General features: G+C 57.5%; 2 protein-coding genes across 2 annotated transcripts in view; both read right to left on the reverse strand.

Annotated features, from left to right (window-relative positions):
* SAMM50 (SAMM50 sorting and assembly machinery component) overlaps window positions 1–16,803 on the reverse strand; it is a 718,434-nt gene that overhangs the window by 598,924 nt on the left and 102,707 nt on the right. The window lies entirely within an intron of this gene.
* MPPED1 (metallophosphoesterase domain containing 1) overlaps window positions 1–16,803 on the reverse strand; it is an 822,621-nt gene that overhangs the window by 93,333 nt on the left and 712,485 nt on the right. The window contains exon 2 of the mRNA XM_050806125.1: window positions 2,637–2,761. The gene's annotated coding sequence lies outside the window, so the exon portion shown is untranslated. The remainder of the gene's footprint in view (window positions 1–2,636; window positions 2,762–16,803) is intronic.

Raw genomic sequence — 16,803 nt, forward strand, 5'->3', positions numbered from 1 at the left:
AGGTACTTACTGCTGAACGGAAAGATCTCAGGGAGAAGAAGAATAGAAAGGGGGAATTCGTGAAAAGACCCTTTTTTGTTCCCGGTGAGGGAGGGGCGATGGGAGAGACATGTCACATTGTCACATTAAAGACTTTGACAGACAATTCAGGGATAACGCAGAAATTCCACCCTTAACTGCAGCTCGATGCAACTTGAAAGGCATTAACTAACCTCCACTAATTGCATGTTTTTCTGTGCATAATATTTACTTGTTAAAAGTCTTTGCCTGGCTGATTAATTTCCTCTGCCCTGGTATTCATGATCAGTTCACAGGCCTGAAATTGGGAAAATGAAGTCATTTTGATAGATTAAAAAATGATTGCACTTTGGGGAGGGTTTTCTTTTTTTTCCAGAAGTCCAAACCTGCACCCAGAATGCTGGTTTTTCTCCTTGAATGCTACCCTTCAGGGAAACCCAGCGACCACCCTAATTCCTCAAACAAGTACAGAGAGATGTGTCCTGTATAAAGTGAGCACACCAAGGCCCGTACTGCCTAGGTGGGAAGGTAGCAAGTTCAAAGAAGAACAAATGAACTTAAGCCACATTCATTGGATGAAGATTTAAGAGTCTCACGGGTAAGCTGGGAATTTATTAAAAGCAGGTTTTTCAAGAACAATGATTCCCTACATCAGTCTGTGTATTCCTGACAGTTGGGGCTCAAGTAAAACACCCTAAAATTCTTATTGTTCACCTAGATCTAAACCTGTCCTATGTGTCCACAGGCACAGCCCACAGGGCATCAGCCAGGGTGGATGTGAGTGATTCTAAGCGTGCCATGGGGTGGTTACATCAGAGGTACCTCCTCGGCCATGTAGGTGACTCTCTGAACCCAACCACATCACCAATACAGGGACCTCATTCAATCCAGGTCTTCCGAAATTCCTGGGGCCGAGAAATAAACAGGAAGGCAGTCCCACGTTGAAACACTTCCGAACACACCATTAAGCCTCCGTGACTGGATTATCGCCTTTTGACTAGTCATCGCCCAATTAATGTACCTCCAACCAGCACGCACTAGAATCAATGGAACCATTCCACCGACATCCATCTCGAGAAAAAGATTTTACAAGTGTTGTGGGGCTGCCACTCGGAAAGCCAATTTGCAAGGAGCCCAGCACGGTGAAGTGCAGTTTATCATGCATGGTTCCCACACAGTGGGCCCCTGTAGACCGTGCCTGACTCCAGAATGCCTGCCTAGCTCCACCAGCTCAAACGCCCTGAGATTCTCCCCTGCCTCGGACGGCCGAATCCATCAGCACCCTCCCCAAATAGTCTCTTGCCAACTGGACGTGGCAGTCAGCTGGTGGCCTCTCCAACATCCCCTAAAGCATGGTTAGCCCTGTGCCAGGTTTCTCACCAAGTTGGTTTAATTTTTTTTTTGAAAAGTCCAGTCAGACTATTGACAGTGCCTGTCTGCCTGACCCGCCCCCGCCCCCCAGCGCCTCAGATCCCTGCTAACAAGTCTCCCACTGCCATTCAACTCCCGTGAGCCAGCTCCACCATTCAACAGCCAGCCCACTTTTGTTCCCCCAGTTTAATTTCATAATTGTTTGCCACTTAACAAGCTCTCCTCTGGGCCATTCAATGGAGCCCGGGAAATGGGGAGGGGGAAGGCAAAGAAACTCAGGGAGGGGAGCTGGGAGCCAGGCCAGCCCAGCGCTGGGGAAGAGACACCCTGGAGAGGTCAGCTGGACAGGAGTGGGGGCCAGTTCCGGAGTGGAGCCTCCTGACACCAACTGGGCCACCCAGCTTGAGCCTGGAGAGGTGGGAGGGAAAGGAGAAGGGTGAGTCCCAAAGGTCAAGCCGGGGCCTGCCAGATTCCTGGGCACATCAGTGCTCTGAATGACACACCTCTGGCCCTACCCGGGTGAAGGGAGGCTGTGCACGAATTCACGCTCCTCTAACATGTCCCAGAACAAACACACAGGAGACAGAACCGCTCCTTAGCTTGGGCATTCCATGATCAACATTCCCTTTGAGGGCTGGGACCTGTCTAGGTAGCCACTGAATCCCCTGGCCGGGCACATAGCAGACAGGAATAAATATGTGTTGAGTGAGTGGATGGATGGATGGATAGATGGAGGGGAGGGAGGGATGAATGAATGGAAGGAAATAGATGAAGTTTCCAGCAATACCTAGCAAAAGTGGCCACTCGGCCAGCGTTAGTCCCCCCTTTCTTCCCCCCAAGTGCCAGCAGCGGCTTGGCTGAGCACACAGTAGGCTCTCCACAAGCAGAGGCTGCTATTGTTACCACCATCATCATCACTGGCACCCCACCAGCCCGCTGCTTCCACCGGCTACTCTGCCAGCAGCCAGCAGCGACTGGCGAGCAAAGGAAAAGTTTCGCTGACCCCGCGGCCCCAGCCGGAGTCCCGCGCCCTGGCCGAGCCCCCTCCCGCCGGCGCCTGCTCGGCAGGCGGGGCAGCTGGGGTGCCCAGACCGCTTCCCGCACCCTGCAAAGGCGGCCAAAGTAACTTTGCGGGCGCCCCTGCGCAGCGCCGCGGGCGTTGCCCAGCGCCTGGAGAGGGTCCCGGCCGCGCCCCGCGCCCGGCCCCCCGCCCGCGCCCGCCGCGCCCCGCCCGTCCCTGGTCCTACCTGGCCCCGGGCTCCTCTTCGGCGGCCGCGGCGGCCGCGAGCAGCAGCGCGCACCGAGGGAGGCAGGGGCTCCCGGGAGGGAGGCGCGCAGGGGCGGGGGCTCCTCCGGCGGCGGCCGCCTTGCCGCGCGTCCGAGGCTGCAAGTGGGAGCCAGACTCCTCCTTCGGGGGGCGGGGGGCTCCCCGCGCCCCCTCCGCCGCCCGCCCGCGCGCCGCGAGGCTCCGAGCCTCCCTGGCTCCCCCCGCCCGCCGCCGCCCGCCTCTCCCCGCCCGCCCTCCCAGCCTCCCAGCGCCCGGCCGCCGGGAGGGGCGCGCTGGCGGCCTGGGTCCCGGCCCCTGCACCGCCGCCTGCCGGGTCCCCAGCCAGGCCCGCCAGGCCTCGGCCCTCGGCCGCCGCCCGGGCCCGGAGCCCGCATCCCGCTGCGGAGGAACAGGGAGCGCGGCCGCTGGCCTGGACGCGGGAGGAGGAGCGGGGCCCGCGCTGCGGAAAAGGGAGGGGGCGCCCCTATCCGCGCCCGCCCCCCAGCCCCGGGCCGGGCCGCGCACGGGCTGCGCGGGGAGCGGGGCGGGGGCGCTCTCACCTCCGGATCCGCGGCCGCCGCAGCGGGCACCGCGTGCTGGGGCGTGCGCGGCTCCTTCCGGGGCGCCGCAGCCCTCACCCGAGGCCGGGACCCCCTCCTGGGGCCGCCAGGGCACCCTGCTCCGGGCCCCTCCCGCCCGGGGTCTGAAAGGTCCCCCTCCGGAGACGGAGACACTCTGACCCCAGCTCCCAGTCTGAATAGGTTGAGGTCCTCCTCCGGGGCCACCATCTCTTCCCCTGGAGAGTCCCACATCCCCAAACCCGGGCACAGCAGGTAGCCTGCGGCAGCCTGAGCCCCAACGGGACGGGTAAACAAGTCAGGACCTCAGAGGGCGCGACACCCGTTGTAAAGAGGCCCTGCCTTGCTGGGAAGAGCGGAGAGCATCACCCTAAGTGTCAGGGGTCACCCTGGGGAGTTTGAGGCCCTGTGGCTTCCAGCCACCCGCCGCGAGTGGGACAGGGGTCCCAGGACCTTGTATAGCATAGCTAGGGTGCAGATCACTCTGGCCTGGGCCTCCCAGACCGAGAGGAAGATGAAAAGGGGCTGTGGCTCCTCAGAGGCTCAAGGCCCCTCCACAAATGCTTGTGAGTCTCCTTGGCCAACACACACATCACATCATCCCCAAGGACAGCCTCTGTGGGCCCCTCAGGCCTGTTCTGCCCTTGAGGACAGCTATCCGGTGTGGCTTCCTGGAGGTGGGGACAGCCCAGTTGAATGAGTGTATGCCAGGGGAGAAGGCCTGGAAAAGACATCCAGGCCGAGGGAATGGAGCATGCAAAGGCCTTGGCATGTGAGTTCAGTAGGGCTAGAGACAAAGGAAAAGCAAGAGGAGGGAGATGAGGTGGCAGGGCTGGGAGTGAGGGAACAGAAGCCAGATCAGGAAGAGCCTTGGACAGACTTGATCAGGGGCAGTGGGGGCCATAGAGGGTTTTTGAGCAGGGCTGTGACTTGGTCAGGTTATCTTTTTAGAGCTTGTTCTGGCACCTCTAAAGACAGAGGTAGAGAGGGAGAGGCTGGGGTGTGGAGGGAGAGGATGGAGGCCTGGGGCCCTGAGGCCAGAGATGGGGGACAGGGGCTGGCTGAGGGGTCCTCAGGCAGTCACCCGCTCCTGCTTCCTTGTCTTTAGACCCTAATTCTCTCGGGGAATCCCAAACTCCACCCGGGAGCCTCTTTCTCCTCCTAGGCTGCAAGCTTCCTGAGCACAGTAACTTTGAGGGAGGTGAAGGAGAAAACTCGTGCCTGCCTGGGAAGGCGGCTTGGACTCAGTGTCTCAGCAGACCCCACCTGCCGCCTGCCCGGGACAAAGCCACAGCTTGGCTATGGCCTCCGGAGATTACAAAGGACAGTGACAAATGTGCCTTCCTGGTCCCTGGGTCGAGAGCAGAGGTTCCTGTGACATTTGTCCTCCAAAGCCAGCTTCCTCACCACCTCCGGTCCTACCAGAACTACCCTCACCTCCCAGAACATCATCTCCTACCTTCCCAGGGTACACATTTAATGAACACCTACCGTATGCCTGGCACTCGGCACTTCCTTTGAAGCCTGGCATGAGCTCTCCACCAAAGGGGCCTGGTGCTACCTGCACCACCCAGGCCCAGGCACAGAGCTCTCAGCTTGACCCACACCGTCTCACGTAGCCCTCATGCCTCCCCTGGGTCAGGCTGCACCCCAGAGGTCAGCCTCCCCGGAGCCTAGTGCTGCATCTCACAGGGCCTGGCACTCTGTAGCTTCCCAGGGAATGGTCCCTAAAAGATGAGGGAATGAGGAGTGTGGGATGGGCAGGATAGAGCCACTCCTAAAAGAGCAACCATTCTGGCAAACACAGCACACATTCTGCTTTTGGAAAAATTTAATAACACAGTGGCACTTGTTCATGGAGACTAATAGAAACACCACACAATCCCACACTGCTAAACCAGCCAGGAGATGGCTCGTTCTGCTGGAAAGCATTTCCTAGGCGCCTACTACGTGCTGGAGGCCCAGGCAGAGGAGGAAGAGAAGGAAGGCACTCTGACCTGGGAGAAGCAGAAGGTCAGCAGATACTCATGACACTGAGGAGAAGAGGGCAGCCCAGGGCAAGGAGAGCAGCATATGCAGCCAGGACACTCCAGAGGAGGCAGTGTGTGTGCTGCAGAAGAATCTAGGGATCAATGGGAGAGGGGTAGCTGGGCAGAGGGACCAGCCTGTGCAAAGGCTCAGAGGCTCCAAAGTGCATGTGTGATATCCCCTCGCCAAGACACTCACCTTCCAGAAAGGTGTCCTGAGGCAGTAGCTGCAGGTTGCTTATTGCAGCCCAGAAGTGAAGGCAACCTACATGCCCAGCCAGAGGGGATACGTTTTTTAATTATGCTATGTCTGGGGAATTTCAAGTAGCCAAGTCATGTTGCTGAAATGCCGTGTGGTGGGAAAATGGGCTCCATGCTCACCACCCATCCCGTGAACGAGCGAAGCGGGTTACACCAGAGTGTGCCCGATTCCATGTTTTGAAAAATGAAAAAATAGAGGGAAAGAGGAGAAAGAAGGCTGGAAGTAAATATAGCAAAATGATGATAAGATTCTGGGCAGGGGAGGAGAGAGTCTACTTTATTTATGGGAATTTTTTTGTCTCCTACTTTCCTGTGATCATCAGGATGTCACGAAGGATGGTGAGTGTGGGGCATTCAAGGAGGGGTGTGGGGTGTGTGGGGTCCTTGCAGGGCAGGGGCTGGGATGAGCTGGAGCCCTAGGCGGCTTTGTTGACAGAATGACCTAAGCTTTCATGCCTTCCTCGGGTCCTTCATGGTGACTGGCTCACAGCCAGCATGCCACAAACGTTATTAATCAGCAAATATCCACGTGTACTGTGTTAGGCCCCAGGAATCACTCTGGCAGAGAAGGGCAGAGGACTTCGGAGGACATGAAAGTCATCGTGGGCTGGGGTTTGGGAGAGGCTCCCAAGAGGAGGTGACTCAAGTTGGGTCTTAAAGGATGGAGCCCTAGTTTCATATCTCCACCTCGGCTCCATTAGACCCCAGCAAGGTCTCTACCTGCCAGCCAGGTCTGTGTGGATCCTGACACAGCCCAGAGCGGGGTCAATTTCAGTCCAGCTGTCTGGCATGGTCCTCATCCTGGGCCTTCCTCTAGGCCTAGAGCCCAAGGTGGAAAAGCCACACCTTATCAGGGTCCCTGGGCCCTGCTCACCTCCAGCAGGCTCAGGTACAGCCTGCAATGACTGCACCTACTCTTAAACCATGCCCTAAGCAAATTCTGCTTTTACCACTTAACAGCTCGTGAGTCTGAATCTCAGTCTCTTCTTCTGTAAAGCTGATGCAATAATCCCTACCTCAAGGGCCGTGCACATGCAGAGTGTGGGGTGCACAGTAAACATTCGGCAAGGGGTGGCAGCTCACACTTGTCACAGCTCTAGATACCTGATTTGGGCATCTGGATTCTAAAACGCAGTTCCGTTCCCAACTTGCTTGGGACCTTGGGACATTCTCATGTTTCTCTGAGCCTCAGTTTCCTCAGCGTGAGGAGAAAGGGCATGGGATGGCTCACTCCTGAGCTTGCTCATAGATGAAATGATAAGCTATGGAAAGACCCCAGGAGGTCCCTCCTCCTTCCCCCAGCAAGAGTTCCAGTCGGACCACTGTTCACGTGAGACGCCCACCCCACTCTGCAGCACTTCCCGCCACGTGACTCCAGGCCATCACCCGGAAAGCCAGGGAGGAGCTGGATGGAGGCCAAGCCCAGGCAGAACTAGGCTCCTGTGCAGTCAGCAGGAGGCAGGAGGCCATGCTCCCGAGGTGGAGGCTGCTCCTGGTGCCACTCCTGGTCCTCCGGTCACCGCTCCCGAGCCTCCCCTGTGGGTGGCCTGGGCTGACGGTACCTATGGCTCTTGGCCCCTCACATGCTGCCTGTGAGCCCTTTGCTCTTTGAGAGAACTTCTGCAGATGCCTTCTAGCTGGTTTATTTCTTGCAACAGCCTGGCTGGGAGCTCAGTGAGGGGCAACCCTCTCTGTGACGGGAGATTAGAAACCCCATTTTATAGATGAAAAAACTGAGGCTCCAAGAGGTTTTGAGACCTGCCCAGCTGCTATAAAGTTGAGATGACAAGGCCCATCTTCAGACTCCAAGACACCCGCTCCTCCCTCCACCCAGCTCCCCTGCCCCCCACCTGGCGCCAGACCAACTCCTTCAGACCCTGCTGAGGCCCCCAACACATCTCGGCTACCATCCCAGCACTGCCCCCAACACATCTCAGCTACCATCCCAGTACTGCCCCCAACACGTTCTCGGCTACCATCCCAGCACTGCCATGGCCAGATGGGCTCTGCTGAGCTGTCCAGGGTCCTGGCCACACTCAGCCCTGCCCCTTGGCCTTCTCTAATCCTTCCCTGACTGCCACCTCTCCGACTTCCTGGATAGCAACAAAAAGTGGGAACATGTGGCCGGGTTTGGTGGCTCACGCTTGTAATCCTAGCACTTTGGGAGGCGGAGATCGGCAGATAGCCTGAGATCAGGAGTTTGAGACCAGCCTGAACAACGCGGTGAAACCCCGCCTCTACTAAAAATACAAAAATTAGCTGGGCATGGTTGTGCACGCCTGTAGTCCCACCTACTCAGGAGGCTGAGGCAGGAGAATCACTTGAACCCAGGAGGCAGAGGTTGCAGTGAGCTGAGATCGTGCCATTGCACTCCAGCCTGGGTAACAGAGTGAGACTCCATCTAAAAAAAAAAAAAAAAAGAAAAGAAAAAATAATGACTACACCTACTCATCACTATGTGATGCCGGGCCTGGCCCAGGGCTTCCGGTCCTACGCTGCCTGTGTGCCCATAGACACCAGTTTCCTTTTCTGAAAAATGGGCGCAGTGTGGGGCAAGCCAAGAGGTGGTTCAGACTCAGCACACCTCTGCAGACGTCTCTGCCTCCTCCTCTGGGCCAAGAAAAGTCAGAGACTCAGAGGCATTCGGACCCAGCCCTGCCCTTGAGCAAGAGGCCCAGAGGCTGTGAGGCTTGAGAACACAGTGACCATGCCCTGCCAGGCCGAGGGGCACACGGGCTGGGGAGCACAGTGGGGCCTCCCATCCCTCCTGGAGGGCAGAGAGGAGAGGGGCTTGGAGAGTGCCCTTGACAAGGGCAGAGAGGGCATAATGGGCAGAGGGAGCAGAAGCAAAGGCCTAGAGGCAGGAACCAAAGGGGAGCCTGGCTCAGAGAGTGCCTGGGAAGCAGAGGTGGCCCCTCTTCCCTGCACCGTCAGTGGCCACAGAGAAGAACACCAGGGAAGGTGGTCGGGGCCAGGACCCGTCCTGGGGAGATTCCTCAGGCAGTGGGCGGAGGCTGAAGACTGAAAGCCAAGTGCAAAGCAGAGGCAGCAATCCAAGGGAAAGTGCGGGGCAGGGGCAGAGGGATGGCGAACAGGGGTCCCCAGGAGGTAGAAAGGCCAGAGCTACATGGCTTGTGGCATCAGAGTCCACAACAACAGCTGACTCTTGCTAAGCATTTGCTCAGCCCAGGGGCTGTGCTGGGCTCCTCATTCAATCCTCACGACCACCCAACCTGTTCTCTGTGGAGTGGTGGCAACGGTGGCATGAACTGGGACACTGTGAGGTCCACAGGTTTCCAGTCACCCCCTCCAGCTGAGCTTCTGAATTTGTCTAACGTCCCCGAGCTCAGTATCCCCACCCGGAGAGTAAGTTGCAGAGCCTGAGGCAACAGGCTCTGAAAACCAGGCCCTTATCACTGGGGATATTTTTCTCTACTGCGGGAGTTTGGGTGAGCTCACCAGCTCGTGGCGGGTCCCCTGTGTCCTCTTCTCTCTGGGACGGCCATCTCCAGAGCTGCCCCCACCGCAGGCTCATTTGCCCACACCACCCACAGAAGGCTCAGGTGCGGGGGCCAGTAGCAGGAACCCTGGGTTCAAGTCCAATAGTCTGACCCCAGAGCCAGGTCAACAGTGGTGCCAGAGTCAAATGTGGGGAAGGAAGGAGCAAAATAGGGTTCGCTCTTGGGACCCAGGAAAAGGATGAGTGAGGGAGGTCCTGGCTCCGACCATGAAAGCCCAGACCCAGATCTCTGCCCATCCCCAGCCCTCTGCCCATCCCCAGCCCCAAACACCACACCCACCCACCCCAGACAGGTCCATGGGTGGCTTGGACAAGAAGGGGCTCCGGACATGGGCCTGAGTCTTGACACGAGTGTCCTGGCCAGGACCAAGCAGACCCTGGAGCGAATGTTCAGGGGTGCAGAGGGATGGAAGATGAAGGCAGCAGACAGCAGCTCAGAGCGGGCAGGTCCTTCCAGGGCAGTGAGACCCGAAATCTGTGCATCCCCATGCCCTGTCCCCTGTCCCTTACTCCTGCATCAGGCAGTACCCAGGTCCCGTCCACCTGCTCCTGAATCCACCTGCAGTCCCTCTGGCCCTCCCCACGCTCAGGCCTCACTGAGCTCCCAGCTCACCTTGCCCAGCACCCTGTTTGGGGAGGGGGTCCTGCCTGTCCTGCCAAAGATACGCTCATCCAGGCAACCTCCCCCTCCTGGCCACCATGGGCTGTGGCTGCTCTGTCCTCAACCTTGGCCCACAGCCGGTGGCAGGGCCTGGGCCTGTGAACCTTGGGTGGAATCAAGAGCAAAGGGGGCAGCTGGATGGGCCTGAGGTCCAGCAGCACACAACTGGGGCTTCCTGCCACGCAGGCGCCTTCTGGGAGCCCATACTAGCGCCACCCAGAGCCCCACCTCATTCCTCTCCTGCCAGAAGTCCCCCTCCCAGTACCCCTCACCTGGGAGAGGCAGCACAGTGAGCTGGGGAGAGCACGGCCTAAGGCATCAGACAGGCCTGGGCCCGCTATGTGGTTGTGGGCAGGGTGCCGGACCTGCTGCCTCACCTGTAACATGAAGGAAAAGACGCTGACCTGCAAGGCTGTGCCAACGGCATGGAATTTGCACTGTGAACTGGTTAGTGCCAGCTCTGATTCCAGCAAGTACCAATCAGCGGTGGTCCCCGGGACAGCCAGCAGGCGCCTGCCCCAGCCTCCCCAACCACAGCAGGTCCCATGCTATACACTGCGGGACCCCCATCTCCATTCCTACTACGCAGAAGACACTCAGTCAACACAGCACGCACCAGGATGCATCAGACAGAGGAACCTGGGACAGCACCCTAAAAGGGGAGCCGTTATCCAGTGGTGAGAAGCGATTTCCCAAGGAGACAATGCAGGAGAGCTGGGGAGGGTTCGCGGAGCTGGGGGAGGCACAGAGGAGCTGGGGAGGAACAGGAGAGCTGGGGGAGGGACAACTGAGGTGAAGAGGGTCAGGAGAGCTGGGGAGGGACAGTGAAGCTGGGGGAGGGTCAGGAGAGCTGGGGAAGGGCAGTCGAGGTTGGGGAGGGGCAGAGAAGCTGGGGAGGGACAGGAGAGCTGGGGGAGGGACAATTGAGGTGGGAAGGAACAGGAGAGCTGGGGCGGGACAGGAGAGCTGGGGGAGGGACAATTGAGGTGAGGAGGGTCAGGAGAGCTGGGGAAGGGCAGTTGAGGTTGGGGAGGGACAGAGAAGCTGGGGAGGGACAGGAGAGCTGGGGGAGGGACAATTGAGGTGGGGAGGAACAGGAGAGCTGGGGAGGGACAGGAGAGCTGGGGGAGGGACAATAGAGGTAGGGAAAGGACAGAGAAGCTGGGGAGGGACAGAAGAAGTTGGGGAGGGACAGTAGAGCTGGGGGAGGGACAGTAGGACTGGAGGAAGGACAGGAGAGCTGGGGATGGATAGTAGAAGTGGGGAAGGGACAGAAGAGCCTGGGAGGGACGGTAGGACTGGAGGAGGGACAGAAGAGCTGGGGAGGGACAGTAGAGGTGGGGGAGGGACAGAAGAGGTGGTGGGGGAGGGACAGTAGAGCTGGGTAGGAGGAGCAGTGCTGGGGAAATAGCGCCGGACAAACCTTGCAGCTGCCCCCTGCTGCCCTCAGAAAATAGGCCTCTCCCCCGCATTCCTGCAAGGGTCCACATGCTCCCTGTGCCCACTGCTTTTCCCCTACCTGGACCTGTTCTATCTTTGGCATAGAACTTCTACCTGTCAGAAGTTTCTTCTTCTGTTGAGCTTGGAACTTCTCCCTTTGCGTCTCACCCCGCCTCCAGGGCTGCACAGCACCCTCAGCTCCCTCCTGGGTTCCCCAGGGAGCCCTGGAGCCATCAGTGGAACTCCCTGAGCCTCTTCTTCCCCATGCTCCACAGCCCGCCCTGCAGCTGTCTTGGCTCACCTGGCTGCACATCCCCACCCTTCTCTGGATGAGCCCCAGTCTCTCTTTCCCCTCAAGGTGAGGAAGTCAGACCAGCTGAGGCCAAATGCAGCTCTTAGCAGGGTGTGGATGATGCAGAACCCAGCTAGGCAGCGTGATGCGTCTGCCATGGCAGTCACTCACATCCTGCTCCAAATATTTCCAGCGCTTTTCTAACAGCATATGTGAATTAAGGTGCGGTGGCTCACGCCTGTGATCCCAGCACTTTGGGAGACTGAGGCGGGTGGATCACCTGAGGTCAGGAGTTCAAGACCAGCCTGGCCAACACGGTGAAACCCTGTCTCTACTAAAAATACAAAAATTAGCCAGGTGTGGTGGCGGGCGCCTGTAATCCCAGCTACTCAGGAGGCTTAGGCACGAAAATCACTTGAACCCAGGAGGCAGAGGTTACAGTGAGCCGAGATCACATCACTGCACTCCAGCCTGAGTGACAGAGTGAGACTCTGTCTCAAAAAAAAAAGGAATCATCAAAGTTAGACCTGGTGGGGACCTCAGTGCCCTTCTCCAAACCCACTCTATTCCTCCACTGTACAAATAGGAAAACTGAGACCCATGCCGAAGAAAAAGTGTAGGAGAGGAAATACTCTCTCCTCAGATTCAAGGAAAGGATAAATGGCTCCTGAAGAGGAGGTCAAGGTGTGAGGGCAAGACTAAAAAGAAACTTTTATGTTTTCTGTCCAGGATTGTTAACGCCTATTACCTGAGACTGCAGAGGTTGCTGATAAACTTTACTATCTAATTCATCAGGAAAGCATCTATTTTGCCAATGAGTCAAGGGAGGTCAGAGCCACTGAGTGACTTGGCCAAGGGTGCATTGCAACCCTGCCCAGATCTGCATGACCCCAACCTCCATATACTTCCACTCCCTGACACCGCTCTGCAGGCAGCAGAGGGGAGGAGAAAGGTGTGCTTGCATGTGCAGTCCCCAGGCCATCACCCAATGCAACAGCACTTGGCCTCCCTCCTGACTCCCATCCCTATACTCCTCTGACCACCCTGCCTCTGCAAACCACTCACAGAGATCAAAGCTGCGATGTTTGAGCATCCCCCTTGAGCTGGTCACTCTGCACAAATTATGCATTTAATCCTCAAAACCACCAGGAAAGATGGAAGTATTATCTCCAGTTTACAGATGACAAAAAATTGCACTGGAAGAATGGACTTACCCAAGATCACACCTTGAGTCTCTGGTAGGGCTGGAGTGGCACCTAGTTCTAGCACCACTAGCAGAAGAAAGAGCCCAGGCAGGGGCAGTGCAGAAACTACTCAAGCTCTATACCTCCCAGTGTGTGTCCACAGCAGACATCACTAATCAATCACAGAACTCTTTCCTATTAAACCAGGATGCAGCAGATATCACTCATCAATCACAGAACTCTTTCCTATTAAACTAGAATCCTTGCACAGGGCTCCAGGCAGCCACTCGGAGGGCTTGGCCCTAGAAACAATATCCACTTGCCACTCCTACCTGGGCCAAGGTCCTTTTGGAGCAATCTGAACATTCCATGCCTGCCCCTGTGCTCTTATTCAGCTGTGACAGACCAGAAACTGGCCCAGAATCCCACGGTATTAGACTGGAAGGACTTGTTGGCAATCTTTGGGCATATAAGTGAAGAAAGAGGTGAACTGACCTATGCATACAGCAAACTAGTAGAGCAGCCTCTGCAGCAGGCCAGGCCTGGAGTTCCTCCTCCCTGTCCCCACCCCACTGTCCACCACTCAGTTTCCCCAAAATGCAATGGAGCCCTGGGGACTGCCTGCCTTGCAGGGTGCCCCCAGAGCCTGTGCCCCACAGGCAAAATGGCAACTGGAAGGTTGGATGATTATCTCAAAGCTTGCCACAGAAGCTGGTATCTCAATGTGAAAGACCCACTGGGCTCCCAGAGGCAATTACATCCCTGAAGGGCTGGATCTGGAGCTGACCAGGACCACACTGTGGTCCAGCAGGGCTCTGCCACTTCCACACTGCCCTCTCTCCCCAGATCTTCCTCTCCTTACACCTCCTGGGGTCTCCAGTTCTCTGCCTTGAAGACAAGCATACTTTGTATCTCACTGAACCAAGGAAACCCTCACAGCCTAAACCCTAAGCTGCAGCCCTTCCTGAAGCTCCTCTCTCCCCTCCAGCCTCTGCCTCCCTCAATAGCCCTCTACTTGGTACCCCACTTCTCCACATCTTCAGGTACCCCGGTGCACCCGCCCCTCTCCATCTGCATTCATATTTGCTCACATCACCTGACCTAAGAAACAGGCCTCTGTCCCTCCCACTCCTGCCCCATCTCATCCACCTCCTCAACTGAGTTTCCTTAAAGAGCCATCGCAGGTGTCCTCTCTGCTTCCCTGCCTCCTCAGGCCAGGCCAGGGCCACCAACGTTCTCCTTGGTGTCTAGCGTGGTCTTGGTCAGACCTCATACTGCTCACTCCTGGCATATGGGCCCCACCCTCACTCTCAGCCTCCTGGCTGTGGCCCTTAAGTCTCCATGGTCTGGTCCAGCCTCATCCAGATGCACTGACCAACTTTCTTCTCCTGCCCTGGGACTCCATGCTGGCTCAGTCCTCTGCACCCTTGATAAACAATCACAGCAACAATAACAAAGATATTGCTTTTCTAGAACAAACATGTACCAATCACTGAGCTGAGCAAGAATTAGCCAGTTCCATCTTCCATCAAAACTATTGATTTGTTGACTCCAGAAAAATTCATTGAATGCCTACTGTGTGCCACTCACTACTCTCAGCACTGGGGATAAAATAGTGTAATGATGGTATTGTTCCAATTGCACAACTGTAGAAACTGAGGCCCAGAGAGGCTAAGTGACCTGCCTGGGCTCACATAACCACGAGGTGGGTTCCAAATCCTACACCCACACACACACTCATGCCATGGCCTCTCTATGGGCCACACACTCCAGAACCCTGCCCCCATCCCCCACTCCTCTGTTGCCCCTGGAGCCCAGCATCCTCAGTGCTTTGTTCTCCCCAGAAGTCCCCTCCCACCACCGCCACCACCCGCCGCCAACTCGGCTGCTGCCTCCCTGGGAGCTGCTGCCAAGCCGTCAGCTCCTGTCATCGCCCCAAGGCAGCCAGAGGGAGCACCAGCAGCAGCTTTGGCACAGGCCACCTCCGGCCGCTCCACAGCCACCAGGCCAGCAGGGTGGGTGCCCCTCCCACAGTCATGCCGTGGGAGCATCAGTGAGAGGGGATCCAGCCTTCCCCATTACAAACCAAGAAACTGATGCTGGAGAGGAAACTGAGGTTCAGCTATGCCTCCAGTGACAGTGGCTAAATTTGTAAAATCAACCCATGGTAGTGAGGATCCGAAGTCTCTGGAAGGCAGTCCCTCTGCTGGCATAGTCCCCTGTTCAGCCTGCCACCAGTCTCTGGGAGCTCAGCGGGGTGGGGCACTTCCTCAGAGGAGGGTTCTGACCTCTGCTCAGATCAAAGGTCCCTCTCAGGTGCCCTTGGCACCCACCCCAGGGGCCCCGCCAAAAGTCAGCCCTGGGATCACCCAGCCCTGAGGTCATCCAGCCCTGAGGTTACCCAACCCTGGAGGAAACCCCCAGGAGGGATGCGGGCGCCGTGCTGGGGCCACACGGGGACTGAGGAGCACACGTGGCCAGGCCCGGCCACCACGAGACTGTGAGGGGCGGCCTGGGGCTCCCCCACAGGCAGGGAAGGCACCCCCGGCTAGGTGTCTCTCTCGGCTGCCACAGGAACCTCGTCCGAGGAGCTTAAGGGAAAAGGTTGTCCTCTGAGGGGTCCGTAGGTTGAAGGAAGGGGCAGGAAGGCAGCATGTGGAGCAGAGAGGCACACAAATCGTTGCCACCTTCAGGGTCCAGGTCTCCTCCCCGGGTTCAGAATCACAGGAGAGAATCCCATTGGGTTTCACTTGGGTCACGTGTCCAGCCTGGACCAATCAGCCATGGCAGGGGTGGGGCCATCCAGAGGGAGTCTGGCCAGTCCCAGAGAAGAAAGAGTCTGTGGGCGGGGCAGTCACCGACACTCAGCTTCCCGTTTTACAGGCGGGAGGTGGATAGGCCCCCAAGGAAAGATCCCTGGGCACGGTGTCCTTGCGTTTCTGGATCAGCCCAGACAAAGGCCCTGCAGTGGAAGGGAGCCAGGTGTGCCCTGGTGAAGAGGAGGAAGAAGAGGTGGGGTAGGTCCCCAATGGAGGTGTGTACCAGGTGTGCCCTGGTGGAGAGGAAGGAGGAGAGGTAGGGTAATGTCCCAGTGGAGAGGACCCCCGAGGCGGCCAACGGACTTCAGTCCATGCAGCAAGACAGACATGAGAGGCCCCTGTTTCCAACAATGACACTGGTAATAGGAGCCCAGGAGGTGACTGGGAGGAGGGAGGGAGTGGACAGGGAGAGAGAGAGGGTGAACAGCTGGACCCAGGCCACTGAGGGCAGGTGGAGAGAAAGGAGCCGCCGGTCTGGGCTCCAGGACACCCAGTGGGGCTCGCTGGGTGAGATGGGGGGATCGAGGGCAGGAAGCCAGCTAGGGGGAGGATGAAGAGTTCAGTTGGAAACATTTCAGCATAAGGTTCTGTGGGGTACACCGGAGAGCTGGCTGGAGGGTAGGGGCCACAGGGAGAGAGCCCCGAGCTTTGATCGGGAACTTATGGGTGACTGGCAAGTGACACAGGTGGCCCAGGAGGCCACGGGAGTAGTCAAAATCTTATAGGAAATGGCTAGAAGAGGGGGCCAGGGCTGGGTCCTGAGGAACCCAAAATATGGGAGAAGGGTGCAGAGGAGTGCGGGGACAGCAGAGAGGGGTGAGACCAGGTCCTGTAGGAGAACTTGGACTTAGCAATGGGAGGTCATAGGGGACCTTGAGAAGAGGGTCCCCATGGGGTGGTGAGAAGGGGAGACATCCCCCCGAAAAACGAGGAATCTCTTTATGCCTCGGAGTCTCCAGCACTCGGGAGCGATCCTCCATTATGTTGAGAACAATGACCTCAGTGTTCATCAGGGGCAGAGGTTTCCTTGGCTAGAAGGGACCAGTGTCTGAGATGTGTTGGGAAATGTCTGCACTGTGTTCCCAGGGCCACCTAGCAAAGCCAAGGTCATCCACGTTTGACAGATGGAAAATGAAGGGAAGCAGCTCATCCAAGGAGCACACCCCTGGCAGAGCTGGGACCAAGATCAGGACCTTGGTGTCCAGCCTCTCTTCCTGGTCCTGACCACTTCCCAAGTGCTACTTCCAGTGAATGTCATGGCTATAGTGGGGAAGACTGGTTAGATTTCCTCTCCTCAGGCCTTGGCCCTCCTTCCAGGTTCCTGAGCCAGACCTCTGCTTTTCCATGATGCCCTCTTTAGCCTGG

Source organism: Macaca thibetana, chromosome 10 (assembly GCF_024542745.1).
Source record: "Macaca thibetana thibetana isolate TM-01 chromosome 10, ASM2454274v1, whole genome shotgun sequence".
Classification (NCBI taxonomy): Eukaryota; Metazoa; Chordata; class Mammalia; order Primates; family Cercopithecidae; genus Macaca; species Macaca thibetana.